General features: G+C 36.5%; 1 pseudogene; it reads left to right on the forward strand.

Annotated features, from left to right (window-relative positions):
* The window catches only part of LOC133090495 (paraplegin-like), a 51,242-nt pseudogene extending 31,698 nt beyond the window's left edge, over positions 1 to 19,544 (forward strand).
* Positions 19,545 to 19,882: the final 338 nt, after the last annotated feature.

Consider the following 19,882-nt stretch of genomic DNA (forward strand, 5'->3'; position numbering starts at 1 on the left):
TTTCTCAAGATTGCTTTGGCTATTCTTCGGGGTCTTTTGTGTTTCCATACAAATTGTGAAATTTTTTGTTCTAGTTCTGTGAAAAATGTCATTGGTAATTTGATAGGGATTGCATCGAGTCTGTAGATTGCTTTTGGGAGTATAGTCATTTTCACAATGTTGATTCTTTCAATCCAAGAACATGGTATATCTCACCATCTGTTTGTATCGTCTCTGATTTCTTTCATCAGTGTCTTATAGTTTTCTGCATACAGGTCTTTTGCCTCCTTAGGTAGGTTTATTCCTAGGAATTTTATTCTTTTTATTGCAGTGGTAAATGGGAGTGTTTCCTTAATTTCTCTTTCTGATTTTTCATTGCTAGTGTATAGGAATGCAAGAGATTTCTGTGCATTAATTTTGTATCCTGCTACTTTACCAAATTCATTAATTAGCTCTAGCAGTTTTCTGGTGGCATCTTTAGGATTTTCTATGTATAGTATAATGTCATCTGCAAACAGTGACAGTTTTACTTCTTCTTTTCCAATTTGTATTCCTTTTATTTCTTTTTCTTCTCTGATTGCCATGGCTAAAACTTCCAAAACTATGTTGAATAACAGTGGTGAGAGTGGGAACCCTTGTCTTGTTCCTGATCTTAGAGGAAATGGTTTCAGTTTTTCACCATTGAGAATGATGTTGGCTGTGGGTTTGTCATATATTGCTTTTACTATGTTTAGATAGGTTCCCTCTATGTCCACTTTCTGGAGGGTTTTTATAATAAATGGGTGTTGAATTTTGCCAAAAGCTTTTTCTGCATCTATTGAGATGATCAAATGGTTTTTTTCCTTCAATTTGTTAATATGGTGTATCACATTGATTGATTTGCATATATTGAAGAATCCTTGCATTCCTGGGATAAACCCCACTTGATCATGGTGTATGATCCTTTTAATGTGCTTTTGGATTCTGTTTGCTAGTATTTTGTTGAGGATGTTTGCATCTATGTTCATCAGTGATACTGGCCTGTAATTTTCTATTTTTAAGACATCTTTGTCTGGTTTTGGGATCAGGGTGATGGTGGCCTCGGAGAATGAGTTTGGGAGTGTTCCTCCCTCTGGCAGTGATTGATATTTATACAGTAGGAGAGATAGTAGAAGTGGAGAAGGAAAAGAAACATTCCAGAGTGATATCCAAGTGTCTACTTTGACAGCTGGTTGAATTAGATCTTGTGTGATGAGGAGTGAAGATGTACACATAATGTGGTCAATAAATTTAAGTGTCCAGGCAACTTCTACGTGGAGATGTGAGTGAGCCTGATATACAAGTTTGTAACTCAAGAGAACAACATGAGTTGAAGATAAAGATCTGTGAAACAGAGAAATCTATTTGCATTTTTTCTTTCTACAGGTGAATACTATCAATCTGGATCCTTGACTGCTTCCTGGTCAAATCTCTCGCAAAATTCTCATGCAGATATTTGGCGTGAATATTTGATGTATTAAACTAGCCAACATTTTTATTATTTCTCTAAAATATTGGGAGGAGAAAATAAAATATATAGCATAATAAAAATATTATAACAAATATAGTCATGTGTAATTTATGAAAAAAAATCTGTGAAATATTTTACCAAAAGTAAACAGTATCTTAATTATTTTGGGCTCTTTGCTCCTCCATGTATTGATACATGTGTGTCTGCGTGTGTGCTCTTCTGTGCATTGCTACATATGTGTGTCTCTGTGTGTGTGTATGTGTGTATGATTCAGATTGTCAAGAGAAAGTCTTTGCAGATTTTTGTTTGATTTTATTTATTATGGATTTTATTCAATATGTATTGTACTGAACCTATTGGACTTCTTGAAAACTGACTTCTTAATATAAAGTGTTCTAATCGATAACATGGTATATATCTCAATTTACTTAGGTCTTATTTAATATATTTTAATAAAGCTTGTAACATTTCCATACTGGTCTTATACAGCTTTTGTTATGTGTATTCATTTTATTAATGCTGCTGTGGCAAATCGTCTATGTGATTTTTAATAACATTTATTGTTAGAGAGTGGATGTTATTTTTAATGTTAATTTTGTATCCAGAATCCATGTTAAACTCTGCACATCTAATAATTTATGTATAGTATTTTAGGGGTTTCTATAAAGAGAATCATATTATCGGAAAATAATAACACTTTTGAATAATTTTTCAATCTTTGTATCTCTCGCCTCATTTATGTCTGGGTAGCATTTCCAAAACAATATTAAATAAGATTGTGTATCCTTGCTTTGCTCTTGATCTTGAGTTACCATTCTTGTAATATTTCATGATTAAGTATAATATTTGCTCCATATTTTTTAGATATCTTATATTATGTATAGCAAAGACCACTAACTGTTGATGAAAATCTATCCTCTACTACTTTATGAGCAAAAAGTTTAACCAAATTTCCTAGTCAACCTTGCAGTTCCGTAAGCTGTGTGACAAGTTCCAGCAAATGAAGCTGATTAAAATTGATGCATATAATTTCAAGATTGCCCATTAAAACTTCTCATGTAAAATATTTATATTCTTTCACACTCTATGACCCACCCTAAAGACAGAAATTGTTATGACCAAAGAAGGATCCTTTTGAAGCATGACCACCTACCCCAGTTTGTCTGGGGTAATAATGACTTAAACCTGGCATTCTAAAAGAATGATTCGTAGTTCCCCCAGTCACTGTCAAAGATATCCCATTTTGAATAACACATTATATGGTCATCCTATTTTAAAGGCGCATGATGAGAGATAAAGCAACTGCCCCCTAAGGTCACTAAGGAACAGCTGTTCAACAATGTGAATCCACCCTGAACTGTTAAGTGAGTGAAAAATAAACTTATACTATTTTTGAATGTATTAAACAATTTAATTATTCTCATAAGACTATCAGGCAATGGAAATACCCTTTTATAATTAAATTAAATTAAATTAAATTAAGTTTTTATCACAGATGGATTGAAATTTCATGAAAATATATATTCTGTGCCTATTAGGTGAACATTATGAATTATTTTTCTGCTAACATGCTAGTGAATTACATTATTTAATTTTATAAGGTTAAATAAACCCTGAATTCCTGAAATGAATCCAATTTTATTTCCAGATTCATGATTCATACCACAAAGGTCTAACTTAAGATTTTTACATTCATAACCATGAATGAAATTAGCATAAAATTTTCCATTTGGTTATGTCTTCATCAGTCTTTGGGTCAAGGCTGTACTTATCATACAATAAGATAAAGGTCCTGAAATAGTTTGAGCAAGCTTGACACTAGGTGCTCCTTATAAAGTTGGCAGAATTCACTGGAAACAAAATCTGGGCCGGTTAATTTGTTGTAAGATATCAGAATATTGATTCAACTTAATAAATTATTACAAGATTAGTTTTTCTTTGGGGGCCATTTTTAGTAAATTATTGGGAAATAAATGCAAGTTTCCCTACTGATATCAATTTTAGTAAATATAACTTTATTTTATATTTACATTTGCAGAACACCATTTTGTTCTATTTTCTTTTGAAATCCCTTATTTTTTCCCTTAATCCTCACCAAATATTTTTCTATTTTGGTAACTGTCAATGAAGACACTGTTTTGGCAATTTTGATATTCTCTATTACATTTTTCTTTTCTATTTCAATAATCTGTTTTTGTTTATATGCTAACTTTCATATACCCTATTATATACATAAAAAATATACATTTTTCTTTAAGTAGCATTTAGCTGTATACCACAAGTTTTTATAAATAGCATTTTCCTTATCTTTCATTTTAATCTTTTTATCTGTGTTTTTCAATTTGCATTTTGTTTCAATGATATTTTTTTCAACTTTAAAAAAATTTTTTTATTGAACTATAGTTGACTTACAATCTTGTGTTAGTTTCTGGTGTATAGCAAAGTGATTCAGTTTTTTATATATATATCATATATATATATATATGATATATATATGTACATATCTATTCTTTTTCAGATTCTTTTCGCTTACAGTTTATTACAAAATATTGAATATAATTCCCTGTGCTATACAGTAGGTCCTTGTTGGTTATCTATTTTATATATAATACTGTGTATATGTTAATCCCAAACTCCTAATTCCCCCCCCCCCCTTTCCCCTTTGGTAACCATAAGTTTGTTTTCTATGTCTGTGTGTCTATTTCTGTTTTGTATTCAAGAGTATTTGTATCATTTTTTATAGATTCCACATATAAGTGATATCATATGATATTTGTCTTTGGCTTACTTCACTTAGTATGATAATCTCTAGGTCTATCCATGTTGCTGCAAATGGCATTATTTCATTCTTTTTTATGGCTGAGTACTATTCCATTGTGTATATGTACCACATCTTCTTTATCCATTCCTCTGTCAATGGACATTTAGGTTGCTTCCATGTCCTCGCTATTGTAAATAGTGCTGTAATGAACACTGGGGTGCAAGTATTTTTTTGAATTATGGTTTTCTCCAGATATATGCCCAGGAGTGGGATTACTGGGTCATATGGTAGCTCTATTTTTAGTTTTTTAAGGAACCTCCAAACAGTTCTCCATAGTGGCTGAATCAATTTACATTCCCACCAACAGTGTAGGAGGGTTCCCTATTCTCCACACCCTCTGCAGCATATATTATTTGTAGACTTTTTGATGATGGCCATTCTGACTAGTGTGAGGTGATCCCTCATTGTAGTTTTGATTTGCACTTCTCTAATAATTAGCGATGTTGAGCATCTTTTCATGTGCCTTTTGGCCATCTGTATGTCTTCTTTGGAGAAATGTTTATTTAGGTCTTCTGCCCATGTTTTTGATTGGGTTGTTTACACCATAAGCTCATTTCTTTGAGCCTTGTTTGAGGACAAATTTGAGGCCAGTGTTTAAGGCAGTTTACTCTGGAGAGAAATTGCTCCTACTTCTGACATTTTATATGGATGGCATACCACCTCCAACAAATTGTACACCTGAGATTGCCTGATATCCAGATAGTGTGAATTTGGTATGCAAACCTGCTGTGATGTTGACCTGTGGTTATGAAATCTAAAGAAAAAAAAAATATTCCCCTCCTGAGCACCAAGGTTTATACAAGCAGTTCTCCTTGAAGTCATGAACTGTGTGTACTTTCAAAATAAGGTTGGGCAGTTACAGCTAACTGCTACAGTAAGGATTAAGTCTTCTTGAATCCCAGTTTAATGGAGCAAAGGGTCTCTTATGAGCTTCCACACATTTGAGTAGGCTGTGGGCTTTATCCACAGTGGACTGAAAGTTAATAAGGTTTATCAAATATTTTCAAGGCAAAAGAAAGTTTCAATGCTCTGCTGACCTCTCTAGATGCCCTTTTCAATTAGTTTTTAGCTTCTGAATATTCTATACCTCCTTTCCAACTGGTTGATTAAGTTAAACATATTTTAACCACCATTCTTCAGTTGTTTTTAGCATGAGGATGGGTACTTTACCTAATTGCTACAAACAAAAGTCTACAGCTATTTTTAAGAGTAAAATATATATATATACACCCTGAGTGGAAGATGTTTGACCACAAAATTATCAGAGCATTTTATGATAGTAAATTTAGTCAAGATAATGAAAATTATAAATACATAGTCAATATATAAAATATTTTATTTACAAAGATCGGAAAATTATTTTGGTCTGAAATATTGTTTACTTTTACCAAAAAAAAAAAAAAGCATATACGTGCTTGGCAGGCACTGGCCAACAAACACCAACATCTTGAATTTGACTTTCCACTTTCCCTAATGCTATGGCTTGATGATTACACAGACTCTGTTTTGAGCCATATACAACAATTGTTTAAAAATGTTTTACACCAGATAAATGAAATTATCAGCCTCCAAACCTCAAATACTGAGGTTTTTTTCCCCCACTTCTCCTCAGCTAACTGTACCAATAATGGATGGGTGAAATTACTTTCTACTCAAAATAAGATAAATTCCACTCAAAATAATTAAAATTTAAGGCCAAAAACATCTCCCATAGTAAAATGTACAAAGGTAGAATTATTCCAGAGTTGGTTATTTTAATCTTTGCACTTGATTTCATGATCATGCCCTTAGTTTTTCTCAAGTGAGCTCTCCTCATGTTTCTAAGATGACTTTGCCATTTCCCGATGCTACATTCAAATATGACAATGTTTGCAGGAGGAAGAGATTCATTTTTTTGAGAATGAGGAAAATTTTCCTAGAATTTACCAGAGGACTTGCTCTCTGCATCATTGCCAGACTGATGCTGTTGTGCATATGCCTTATTACCATATTACCACAATGAGTTTAAACTAATTAGGATTTACACCTGAGCGTCAAATAAGGCTTTGCACTGAGGAGTGAAAACATTTTAAAAATCACATTAATGTTAATAAGTATGATGGAGAGAAGGGATTATTAGTAGTATCCAACTTTAGAAGTTCCCTGTGAAGACTGTCTTCTGTAATCCTTTACAATACTAAAAACTGCGAAAGTTCAAAAACAGCTATGGTGGAAACCTATACCTAGAATCATCTATGTGCCTATCATTGTCATCTGTCAACAGATTATTAGTTGCCAGAGGCAGGGGGTAGGAGGGGCGTGTGCATAACAGGTGAAGGGGGCTAAAAAAGATACAAAAATTTTAATTACATATATATGTGTGTATACACACACACACACACACAAAATTTTATGTAATCCTCAGGGCAATCATGTGAAATGTCCTTTGGAACTGCCCAAATTTTGCATAGTGGGAAATAAGTTTTAGAAAGACCAAGCAACATCCCCAGAAGCATATAACTAATAAATGGAAATCTGAGTCTGTTAGTCCTCAGAAACAGAATCTCTATCTATGGGTACAGCTTCCCATATATGTTTAAGCATAAACATGTGAATATAGCAATGAGCAGTAATATACAACATGTTTATTTTAATGTATTTCAATGTAACACTTATTCATTGCAACAAATATCAAATTTTTTCTAATGGCTGGAACCATCTAATTTGCATCTCTACATGTGAAAATACCAAATATCGGTGTATGATGTTTTTAATTAAAACAAGAATGAAGTTTATACTAGCTGTGCAAAAATTCTGGAGGTTTTGTACTATATCATGATTCTAATGCTACATAGACTACAGGTGATGTGCTATCCTTCAGCTGATCTTTTGAAAGAAAGTTTTACTAGAATAGACAAATTATGAACGACTGACAGTATACTCATTTGTCCAGTCTCATTTTTTCCTTGTAGTAAAAATATTTGATAAAAGATCTAAGAAAGGAATGCCTGAAGGAGGGGAAAGGAGATGGAGTACTGATCCTAAGCAATTTAATTACACATGTGTTTCTGGAGGAGGGTCCTGTCTTCTCTTTGGCTTCATCAATGGTCAGAATTTCCCATTTCAGGTTATAAAAATAATTATGATCTTTCATCAAAAAAATGCCTGATTCGTTTTATTTCATTTTGAAATAACTGAGAGGACTTCCTGGATTTTTTTTTTTTCTTTTGCTGGTTAAACATTAGCCCACCTATTGGTAGCACACTAAAGAGGATAGCATCTCTTAATATTCACCTGATAAAATTATTGATGTTACATATTAAGGGGGTAAAAACTAAAGACTTCATAAATTACCACAGAATAGAAAAAAATAAACACAAGATGTTTTCTTCTGAGTTCCAACCCATGCTTTCCAACCATTAAATTTCTTCTACTTTAGTTTCATTTGGTTTCAATAGCATTCAAAGGGAAAACTCCCCTTGTTTTTCTTAGGTGTGATTTATAAGAAACATTAAGTTTAAAATTAGTTTTTTTGTTGGAATTTCTCTGACAGTCAAGTCCCCTTAGGAAATTACTACCCTCACTTGAACCTGCATGTTCTGTAGCAGATGAATTATGGCTCAAAGGACAACATTCATTAAGAAGATGTTGAGAAGGATCGGGGAAATCAAGGAGGTGGGAAGAACAAAATTCTGATTTAATTTGTTCAGCCAATTTCTGAAAGGACTGAGTTCTCCCATCTACACCAGGAAATACATTCGGAAAAAATAAATAAAGAGCATCATCCTTTAACAGCCACAGGCATACTTCATTTCCCTCAGGAGGAAGTGAGCAGGCCGCCCTAGGGAACTTAATTCAGGAGCTTTCACGCTGTTTTCAATGGTAGATTTTAGAAGCTAGTTCAAGATAAAATAAAGTATGAATAAAGCTAAAGAATGACACAAATACAATCATCAAGAAGAACTGCCCCTGTATCATTTACACCTAAGAAACTAATTTTTACAGCAGCAGAGTTATTAGGCTTTGTTTTGTCTTGTTGAGAAACAGGTAAGTGAACAGTGCTTTAAATGCTTTCAGATATTATTAATTAAAGGAGCATTTAACTATAATTACTCCTTTTTAAAGACTCCACAAAAAACTAATTCTAATGAAAATTTATACAAAATTTCATCATAGAATAATGAGTAAAATAAGATCAAAACCATATGGTTTAAATGACAGAAATTTATTTTCTTGCAGTTCTTGAACGTTAGAAGTCAAAGATCAAGTTTCTGGACAATTTGGTTTCTGGTGAGAGCTCTGTTCCTGACTTACAGATAGGGATGGGGTAGGGTGAGGTTGGGGGGGGAGAGCTCTCTGGTGTCTCTTCTCACTTGTCTACCTATGTTCATAGCAGCATTATTCACAATGGCCAAAAGGTGGAAACAACCCAAATGTCCATCAGTAGATGAATGGATAAATAAACTACAATCGAATATTATTCAGCCTTAAAAAGGAAAGAAATTCTGACACATGCTACAACATGGATGGACCGTGAAGACATTAATACTAAATGAAGTAAGCCACAGAAGTACAAATACTGTATGATTCTACTTATATGAAATACCTAGAGTAGTCAAATTTATAGAAACAGAAAGCAGAATTGGGGGAGAGTAGAATGGGTTGCTGTTTGATGGGTACAGAGTTTCAATTTGGGAATATAAAACATTCTGGAAAAATGGATGGTGATGATAGTTGCACAACAAGGTGAATGTACTAACACCACTGAAATGTACACTTAAAAATGGTTAAAATGTAAATTTTATGTTATGTATATTTTACCATATTCAAACATTTTTTGAAGTGTGCTTGCTAAAAGAATTGAAACAATACAGAAATATATGAAGTTTATCTCACTATTTATATGTAAATCTTTAATTCATCTGGCTTCATTTTGGTGTGAAAAATGAAGTGGATCCAGCCTTAAAAAAAAAAATAAAAGATAAAAACTACATGGAGATGTTTTACTACTGATCCAGTACATACAGGCTTTGAGGTTTTTGTTTGCTTATTTTTATCCACGTAGTTGTTGTACGTGTGGGTGTGCACACACCTAGGTTTCTTGGGATCAGTGCTATCTCACGGATAGGTATGAAAAATTTGAGACTGACTGGTTTAGGGCTAGAATTTGTATAACATGGAGAAGAATAACCAGTTGCTAGTTAACTGTAATCAGGTTTTCAATAGTTAAAGTAACTATTTTTATCTGAAGAAATGTCCAATCACTTTTTCTTCACACATACTGCAATCTAACTAGGAAAGAGTATCATAAAACTTTGAAGAATTGCTCTTCCTCTAATCACACTAAGATCTCTCCTTCAAAGGTCTATTTGAGATATATTTAGTTTTTGTACCTCACTGCACACCCATATCTCACCTCACCCACAGCTTTTCCTTGAGAAGAAAACTTGACCAAAGAAAATAAATCTTGAACCATATGAAGGTAGGATTTGAGACAATACTTAGGAGAAAAATTAAATTTTTTTCTTTGAGTCTCCTGTTTAATAAAGAAAGAGAGAGATAGAGAACCCCCTCATTCTGTCTAATTTGTGTCATCAGAGTTAATTTCAATTTTCTTTTCAGACATAATGGATACAGTGGGCAAAGTTTTCAAGACCCCTTTACTTTGCTTGAGTAGTGAGATAAGTTTGAGGGTGGGAATCCTACTCTCAAAAATATGAAGCCAGAATCCAAAGCCAGAATGACCTTCATTTTACTATCTCAAATGGCAGGCAGAAATGTAAGTTCAAGAACTGTTGACTTAAAAACACTCTAATCTTTGCCATCGACCCATATCTAAATTGTTTAGATTGTTCTGTTTCCTCGGTGATTTGCCTTTAGACCCATTATAAGAAAATTGTCTATGAAAAAAAAATAAATACAGTATTACCTCACTTATATGTAAAACATGAAAACACTGAACACACAGAAACAAAGAGTAGAACGGTGGTTGCTCAGGGCTGAGGGGTCGGGGAAATAGAGAGACACAGGTCAAAGGGTACAACCGTTCACTTAGAACATAAATAAGGTCCAGGGATCTAAGGTACAGCCTGATGACCATAGTTAACAGTATGATATTGCCTACTTGAAAGTTGCTATGAGAGTAGAGCTGTAATGGCCTCACCAAGACAAAAACGATGACAAAATGGTACTCATGTGAGGTGAAGGATGTGTTAACTAACCTTATCATGGTAGATATTTTGCAATATACATGTATATCAAATCATCACACTGTATACCTTGCATAACATTATATGTCAATTATATCTGAAAAAAGCTGGGGAAAAAAAGAAAACTGTCTGGGTACTTGTCTTTGGGACCTGCAATAGTGGAGATTCAGTTTAGTTTGTAGAGAGAAGCTAGATCCCCAGGTGAATATGTCAGTGATGGAGGATTCTGAGATGTGAGGAAAGCAGCCTTCATAAAAGGTCCTGAATTAGGGGATGAAAGGAAAATTTATGGAGATAATTTAAACTTGAGAAGGGACATTGTGACTCAGCAGTTACAAGGGAGCCTTGACAAGGATAAAGGTAAAAGGTAAAGTGATAAAAGTTTAGAGTGTATATTTGATACCAAGGCATCAGAACGAACTTATTCTACACCAGCTTTCACCTGTGTATGTTTGATTTTTAGGACAGGGAAATAGGTTCTAAGCTGTTAAAATCAGTCAAACACTAGAAATTAATTTTTATTTTGAAATATCTAAAAAAATCTAAGAATTTTTGAAATCCTAAAGTTCAGGAACAGCCTCTGCTGTATTTTTGGCCAGTGCATGATCACCAAGATTCCATCCTTAGCCCTTTTCTCATCTTCCTCCTCAGAACTGCTGGGGAAATCCTTTAAGATCTTCAGTGGTTTAAATCACTTCAACCACTACCTGTAGGCTGATGAAATGCAACTTTGTTGCCAAGTTTTCCCTTTCTGTACAATTTCCCTTTCCGCAACTCCAGTCTCCTCAAATTCAACACATCTAAAGCTAAACCAGTTTTCTTAAACGCTCACTGATCACTGCTTTCAGCCACTATACGATACCACCTGAGATGCACAACTATAAACACCATCAGAGGTCATCTCCTAACTATATATTATGAGGGTAAATTTATTATCTCTCCAGAAATTAACACTATTTCAAGCTTATAATAGGAGTCCATTAAATGGTGAAGTATTAAATGTGTGAAAGAGGAGAAATTGAGGAAGGTGGTCCCACACAATGCCTAAGCAGTGATGGGAATAAAGTGAAGTCACGATTAAGAGAAATAAGAGGCTCTTATTTCTCTTATTGAGAAAGAGGCTCTGAAGGAGTTCAGGGAGACAGAACACATGCAGATACAAAAGAACAACCATGTGAAGACACCCTGAGAAGGCGCCATCTATAAGCCCAGGAGAGAGACCTGGAACAGACCCTTCCTGTACAGCCCTCAGTGGAAACCAACCAACTTTGATCTTGGACTTTTAACCGCCAGAATGGTGAGAAAATAAATTTCTGTTGTTTAAGCCAGGGGTCCCCAACCCCCGGGCCATGGACCCGTAGTGGTCCACGGCCTGTTAGGAACCGGGCTGCACAGCAGGAGGTGAGGGGCCGGCAAGCGAGCGAAGCTTCACCTGCCGCTCCCCATGGCTCCCCATCCGTGGAAAAACTACCTCGCGTTACTACCTGAACCATGCCCTCCCTTGCCCCACCCGTGGAAAACTGTCTCCCACGAAACCTGTCCCTGGTGCCAAAAACGGTTGGGGACCGCTGGTTTAAGCCATACAGTCTGTGGTATTTTGTTAGATTAGCCCTAGCAGACTAATGCAGGTTTTATCAGGTAATATTAGTATATGCAGATATTAGGAGGTGGCATTTAGTATGTCTAGGGGAGAAAATTACGTCTATAGAATGTTAAAAGTTGGATCTTCTCCTTGAAGAGTAGAATAGAGTTCAGTTTTAAGCCTGTAGGCATAATCTTAAAGAGGAAAAGCTATCTGAGGAGAGGTTTCTGTTTTCCATTGAGATATAAATGCAATTATAATAAAACCATGTTTGTTTGCACTAGAGTTAGATGTTTAAACAAGTCAATACATTTTTGGAAACACAGGAAGGAAAGATGCTTTGTTTACTTTTATTTCCACATTAGTTTTAGTATTGACAAAGAGTGACAGAGCGATAGCCTCAGAGACCACTAAAACCATTTTATTCACAAAATGGGTGCTTTACAAGTAAGTTCTCTGCAGACTGCTCCTGTGTCAGGGGTGCTGCTCAGGGCTCAGCAGATGGCCACTGGAGTTTGCAAGCATCTGCTCATTCTCTCTCCTCTTGTCAGTACAGAACCCACTAAAGATAAAGGCTTTCATATAATAATGTTATCTGCCTACCAAGACCATGTTATATCTGGCAAGGACCAGGAAATTGGGTAGTTTTGATGAATGTGATTAAAATAGAGTCAACGTATGAAAACATTTTCACTGAATAATAGAGGCTGTATTCTACAAGAGAGAGTAGCAAATGTAAGCTCATGAACTGACTGATGTTTGAACTTAACTAAAGTAACTCGCAAGTTAAAACACACTTGCATTTACAAAATGAGTTCCGATTTTAAAAAATTCCGAACCTGAAAAAACTTAACTTTCTAGTATATGATTTTTCATATGAAAAACAATCAGACTGAAAATATTAAGCATCTGCTTGGCTCATGAAAAGTAGTTAGTTGTTAGGGTTGGCAACAGTAGAAATAGTTATTTCTGCCTCTTAGGGCTTCAAAAGTTTTAAAACAAGAGACATACCAAAAAGTAAGAATAACATAAGAAAAGCATTTATAAATTACACCTGAGTGGTCTACCCAGTCAGGTGTAAAGATGGTGAGCTAAAAAGTCTCATGGAGAAGAAAACAGGTGAATTCTGAGGGACCGGTTGGGACAGGGATGTAGGAAATAGTAGGCATCATCCATTGTGAAAGTATTGTTAAAAGAAGAATGCAGTCAGAATTCCAAGAGTGAGTTCAGACACACTGAAGAGACTAGTCTAGTGGCTTTCAATCCTTTTTAAGACATCTACTGGAATATATTTTATTACATTTCATCTTATTTTAATTTCAAATTTACAGATAAGTTGCTTCATGCTCTTCTCACACTCACCAGTTGTGGACAGTTTTCCTTTTTTACTTTAAAATTCTCTCTTTCTCCCTGTCTCTGAATGTATGTGGCTCTCTCCTGACATATCTCCATGATTCTTAGAGCACTTCTTTAATGTCTGGCACTACAGGATGGCCCAAGCATGCATCTCACTTTTTCTGGCTCAGCCCTATTATTGGCTACACTCCTTGTTCCCTTTATATGGACAACATTTCTTAGGAAACAAAACTGGGCACCAGGTATATCCATACCTTCTACGCCTTACCAGTGAACAGAAGTCGAAAATATGCATATCTGTGTATCTATCTACTGAACTGAAGAGCTCTTATTGGTGTCTCTAATTTTATCCAACACATCAGTACACCTTCTAGATATATTTTTCTTCTTAATATTTTTAACTCCCTTCCAAAAAGGGAGAAATCTGGTCCTCATTACACATTTGCTCAAACTAGCAAACAGAAGATAGTTTCAAAATTGGTAACTTATACCACTAAACAACAAATAAAAAGGAAACCTACTAACTAGAGCTCAGTATCTGTTTACCTTTCTTTTTTATTTCTTTGAAATAAAATTTAATTAGAGTGAAATGAGCAAAGCTTAAATGTATAATTTAATGAGTTTTGACAAATGCATATACTGCGAAGACAGAACATTTCCATCACCTCAGTAACTTAACATGTGGCTATTTTTCATCAATACCTTCACCCTCCACAGGGGTAAACAATGTTATAATTTTTTTTTTCCATCATGGATTGGTTTTGCCTGTTTTAGAATATATTACAAATGGAATCATACAGCATATAATTTTTTGAATTGGGTTCATTTGTCAACATTTTTTGTGAGATGCATCTATTTTTATATGTATTAGTAGTTTATTTTTATTGATGAGTAGTATTTTGTTATATGACTTTACCACAAAATATTCACGCATTTTCCTATGAACAGACAGCAGGGCCACTTCTTGTTTTTGACTCTTGTATAAAGCATCTCTGGACATTCTTGCAGCAGACTATTTGTAGACACGGAATTTCATTGATCTTGGGTAAATATCTAGGGTAGAATTTCAGAGGCAAATATATACCTTCATAATAAGCAACCGAACTTTCTTTTTTTAAAAGAGGGTGCAATAGCTCTATTTACAATAGCCAGGACATGGAAGCAACCTAAGTGTCCATCATCGGATGAATGGATAAAGAAGATGTGGCACATATATATAATGGAACATTACTCAGCCATAAAAAGAAACGAAATGGAGTTATTTGTAATGAGGTGGATGGAGTTAGAGTCTGTCATACAGAAGAGTGAAGTAAGTCAGAAAGAGAAAAACAAATACAGTATGCTAACACATATATATGAAATCTAAGTGAAAAAAAAAAAAAAGGTCATGAAGAACCTAGTGGCAAGACGGGAATAAAGACACAGACCTACTAGAGAATGGACTTGAGGATATGGGGAGGGGGAAGGGTAAGATGTGACAAAGAGAGAGAGTGGCATGGACATATATACACTACCAAATGTAAAATAGATGGCTAGTGGGAAGCAACCGCATAGCACAGGGAGATCAGCTCTGTGCTTTGTGACCACCTAGAGGTGTGGGATAGGGAGGGCAGGAGGGAGGGAGATGCAAGAGGGAAGAGATATGGGAACATATGTATATGTATAATTGATTCAATTTGTTATAAAGCAGAAACTAACACACCATTGTAAAGCAATTATACTCCAATAAAGATGTTAAAAAAAAAAAAAAGACGGTGCATTATTTACATTCTCATCAGCATGTATGAGAACTAGTTGTTCTGAATCCTGACCAACATTTGGTGTTAAAAGGCATTTAAATTTTAGCCATTCTAGTGAATATCTATAAATTTGACTTCAATTAAAGTTTTCCTTATGAATAATGTTGAATTTTTTCTCATGTTTATTGCACACTTGTACATCTTTCTTTGTGAAATATCCAAGTTTTTTGCCCATTGTTTTAGATTGTCTTTTTATTGTTGAGTCTTAAGAGTACTTTACATATTTTTTTTTTAAATTTATTTACTTATTTTCAGCTGTGTTGGGTCTTCGTTTCTGTGTGAGGGCTTTCTCTAGTTGCGGCAAGCGGGGGCCACTCTTCATCGCGGTGCGCGGGCCTCTCACTGTCGCAGCCTCTCCCATTGCGGAGCACAGGCTCCAGACGCGCAGGCTCAGTAGTTGTGGCTCACGGGCTTAGTTGCTCCGCGGCATGTGGGATCCTCCCAGACCAGGGTTCGAACCCGTGTCCCCTGCATTGGCAGGCAGATTCTCAACCACTGCGCCACCAGGGAAGCCCTACATATTTTTTATACAGGGCTTTTGTCAACTATAAATTTTGCTTGTGTATTTTATTAAGTTTCCTATTTGGATAAAGTCTGATTTTAATGAAGTCAAAGTTGTCATGTTTTCTCTTTGTTATTATTCCTTTCTATGTTCTAAGAAAACTTTGTCTACCTCGGAGTGCATAAAGAATGCACTACTGTTCTTTCTAAACTTTTAGGGTTTTAACTGCTGCATTTCAGTTTTGCTCCATCTCAAATGAATGTTTTTATATGCTATTAGGTGGGATTAAGGTTTATTTATTCCCTATGTGTATCCAGTTGTTGCAGGATCATTTGCTTAAAAGAATTTACTTCCCCACTGAAATGCTTTTGCACCTTTGTCAAAAATTAAAATAATTTTGTATGGAAACACAAAAGACCCCGAATAGCAAAAGCAATCTTGAGAAAGAAAAACGGAGCTGGAGGAATCAGGCTCCCTGACTTCAGACTATACTACAAAGCTACAGTCATCAAGACAGTATGGTACTGGCACAAAAACAGAAATATAGATCAATAGAACAGGACAGAAAGACCAGAGATAAACCCACGCACATATGGTCACCTTATCTTTGATAAAGGAGGCAAGAATATACAATGGAGAAAAGACAGCCTCTTCAATAAGTGGTGCTGGGAAAACTGGACAGCTACATATAAAAGAATGAAATTAGAACACTCCCTAACACCATTCCCAAAAATAAAGCCAAAATGGATTAAAGACCTAAATGTAAGGCCAGAGAGTATAAAACTCTTAGAGGATAACATAGGCAGAACACTCTATGACATAAATCACAGCAAGATCCTTTTTGACCCACCTCCTAGAGAAATGGAAATAAACACAAAAATAAACAAATGGGACCTAATGAAACTTAAAAGCTTTTGCACAGCAAAGGAAACCATAAACAAGACGGAAAGACAACCCTCAGAATGGGAGAAAATATTTGCAAATGAAGCAACTGAAAAAGGATTAATCTCCAAAATATACAAGCAGCTCATGCAGCTCAATATCATAAAACAAACAACCCAATCCAAAAATGGGCAGAAGACCTAAATAGACATTTCTCCAAAGAAGATATACAGATTGCCAACAAACACATGAAAGGATGCTCAACATCACTAATCATTAGAGAAATGCAAATCAAAACTACAATGAGGTATCACCTCACACCAGTCAGAATGGCCATCATCAAAAAATCTACAAACAATAAATGCTGGAGAGGGTGTGAAGAAAACGGAACTCTTTTGCACTGTTGGTGGGAATGTAAATTGATACAGCCACTATGGAGAACAGTATGGAGATTCCTTAAAAAACTAAAAGTAGAACTACCATATGACCCAGCAATCCCACTACTGGGCATATACCCTAATTATGAGAAAACCATAATTCAAAAAGGCACATGTACTACAATGTTCACTGCAGCTCTATTTACAATAGCCAGAACATGGAAGCAATCTAAGTGTCCACTGACACATGAATGGATAAAGAAGATGTGGCACATATATACAATGGAATATTACTCAGCCATAAAAAGAAACAAAATTGCGTTATTTGTAGTGAGGTGGATGGACCTAGAGTCTGTCATACAGAGTGAAGTAAGTCAGAAAGAGAAAAACAAATACTGTATGCTAATGCATATATATAGAATCTTAAAAAAAAAAAAAAAGGTTCTGATGAACCTAGGGGCAGGACAGGAATAAAGATGCAGATGTAGAGAATGGACTTGAGGACACAGGGAGGGGGAAAAGTAAGCTGGGACGAAGTGAGAGAGTAGCATTGACATATATACACTACCAAATGTAAAACAGCTAGCTAGCAGGAAGCAGCTGCATAGCACAGGGAGATCAGCTCGGTAATTTGTGACCACCTAGAGGGGTCAGATAGGGAGGGTGGGAGGGAGACGCAAGAGGGAGGAGATATGGTGATATATGTATACGTATAGCTGATTCACTTTGTTATATAGCAGAAACTAACAAAACATTGTAAAGCAATTATACTCCAATAAAGATGTTAAAAAAATAAGAAAATGGAAAAAAAAATTTTTTTAATTAATTTATGTTTGTCTATTCCTGGATTCTTTATTCTCTATTGATTTATTTTCTTCTCTTCTCATTCAATAACACACTATCTTCATTATGTAGTTATAACTTAAGTTTCTCAACTTTTGTACATCTGAATGTGTCTTCCTTAGGCTTTCATTTTCTAAGAATGCGTCCTGGCCTTTCTCTGGGTTTCCCTGCCCCCTCCCCCCTCCCCTTTCAATGAGACTGTTCTTCACATCATTATTCCTCTATGTACAATATGTGCTTTTTCTGTAGTGATCTCAATATTTTCCCCTTAGCCTCTGGTTTGCTGTACTTTAACTACGTGGTTTTCTTTTTACTTATCCTTCTGGCAGTTCACTGATCTTCTTTGATCTATAAATTTATTCTTTTCACCAAATTCTAAGAGTTATTGGTGTTAATTTTTCCATTGTGTTTCTGACCCTTTCTTTCAGTCCTCTCATTCTACATTTGAGAGACGCATATGTTATACTGATATTATCACAAAGGTCATGGATGTAGGTTATTTTTCTCTCTCCCTCTCTCTCTCTCGTTTTCACTTTTTACTTCTGTGTTTGATTTTAAGATTAGGTCATTTCTTTTGACCTTTTTTCAAGAACAAGGATTATTTATTCTTGCAGCTCCTAACTGGATTGTCATAATCTAGTGAATCATGTTGAGCTTTTCACTTCTACTATTTTCATTTTTAAAACAGGTTTTATAGTAAATGTTTTTGGTTGCTCTAAAAATAAAAAGCACTTCAACTAGGAAAGAAAAAGTGTCCTTCCACTAGGGTCTGGGCTGTATTCTAGGTGTCTTCAGGGCCCCAGGCTCAGGTTGGAACCGGGGTCTCTTCACCCGAGTGGGAGGAGGGGGCTAAATTTTGTCCACAGGCCTCAGGCCAGTCTTGCCTAGGCTGGGGGCCGAGGCTACAGAGCTTGCAATTGCCAACTGCTAACCCCTGCCTTTTAAGGGATCAGTGGATTGTTGTTGAAAAAGCATGTATAGTCCATAATCCAGTCAGACTTCTAGGCGGCACTTACTATTTTAACACCTCAAGTAGGAAGCAGAGGACTAAGGACAATGATAAATCCAACGAGAGGACCCTTGAAGATGATGAAGAGGAGAGAAGGCTCAAGGATAGGAACGACCGGCTGTACTGGGAGCATCTACTCACCTTGTGTGTCATCGCTGTCCTCATGACCTGGCTGATCTCGCCCAGCACTAGCAGGGGTACCATTTCCTGGACCAACTTTGTCCACGAGATGCTGGCCAGGAGCCAAGTACAGAAGGTCCAGGTGGTGCCCCACAGTGATGTGGTGGAAGTCTATCTGTACCCCGGAGCCGTGGTGTTTGGGTGGCCTCGCCTGGCCTTGATGCACGGAATGCAGGTTTCAAATACTGATATGTTTGAGAGAAGCTTCCAGCAGCTGAAGATGAGCTGAATATCGAAGGCAAAGTCAGGATCCCAGTTTCCTACAGGCTTAGGCGCTTCTTTGAAAATTCACTCTCTGCCTCCGGGACGACAGCAGTGGGCTCAGCCACCCTGTGGTATGTTTTGCGTCTGGCTAGAAAGACTGGAAGTGAAGGAGGAATCAGTGCTTTCAGTCGGATTAAAATGGCTCCTCGCGCGATTGCGGACGCCACAAAGATGGGAAAAGGAGTCAGCCCTTGTTGCCGGGCAGGCCGTGGTGGGAAGACACTGCGAGCCAAGGAGATGGCGCCGGCGGCACTGGTGCTGTTCTTGCGATGAGCCGCCCGCAGTCTGTGGAAAGAGGCCTCCGCCCAGGGCCCCGCACCGTGCACACCGACGAAATTCACGTGGTGGGCAAGAAGCACTCCACCAGCACGTCCTGCTTCTCCAGCACCGAGGACGAGCAGATGCCCAACTACCTTCTGGTGGAAAATGCATGAACTGGGCACTCCCGACCACGTCGTCGTCCAGACGTCCACCGAGCTCACACGTTGCACAACGCTCGGCTGGGGCCCAGCTTCGGGGGGCGGAACGGCGCGGCCACGCCCGCGTCTTTGAGAAGCCTGCGTGGAAGCCGTGCTGCGTGGGAAGCCGTGCGCATGTCCAGTTCGCCGCAG

The sequence above is a fragment of the Eubalaena glacialis genome, chromosome 4 (genome assembly GCF_028564815.1).
Source record: "Eubalaena glacialis isolate mEubGla1 chromosome 4, mEubGla1.1.hap2.+ XY, whole genome shotgun sequence".
Classification (NCBI taxonomy): domain Eukaryota; kingdom Metazoa; phylum Chordata; class Mammalia; order Artiodactyla; family Balaenidae; genus Eubalaena; species Eubalaena glacialis.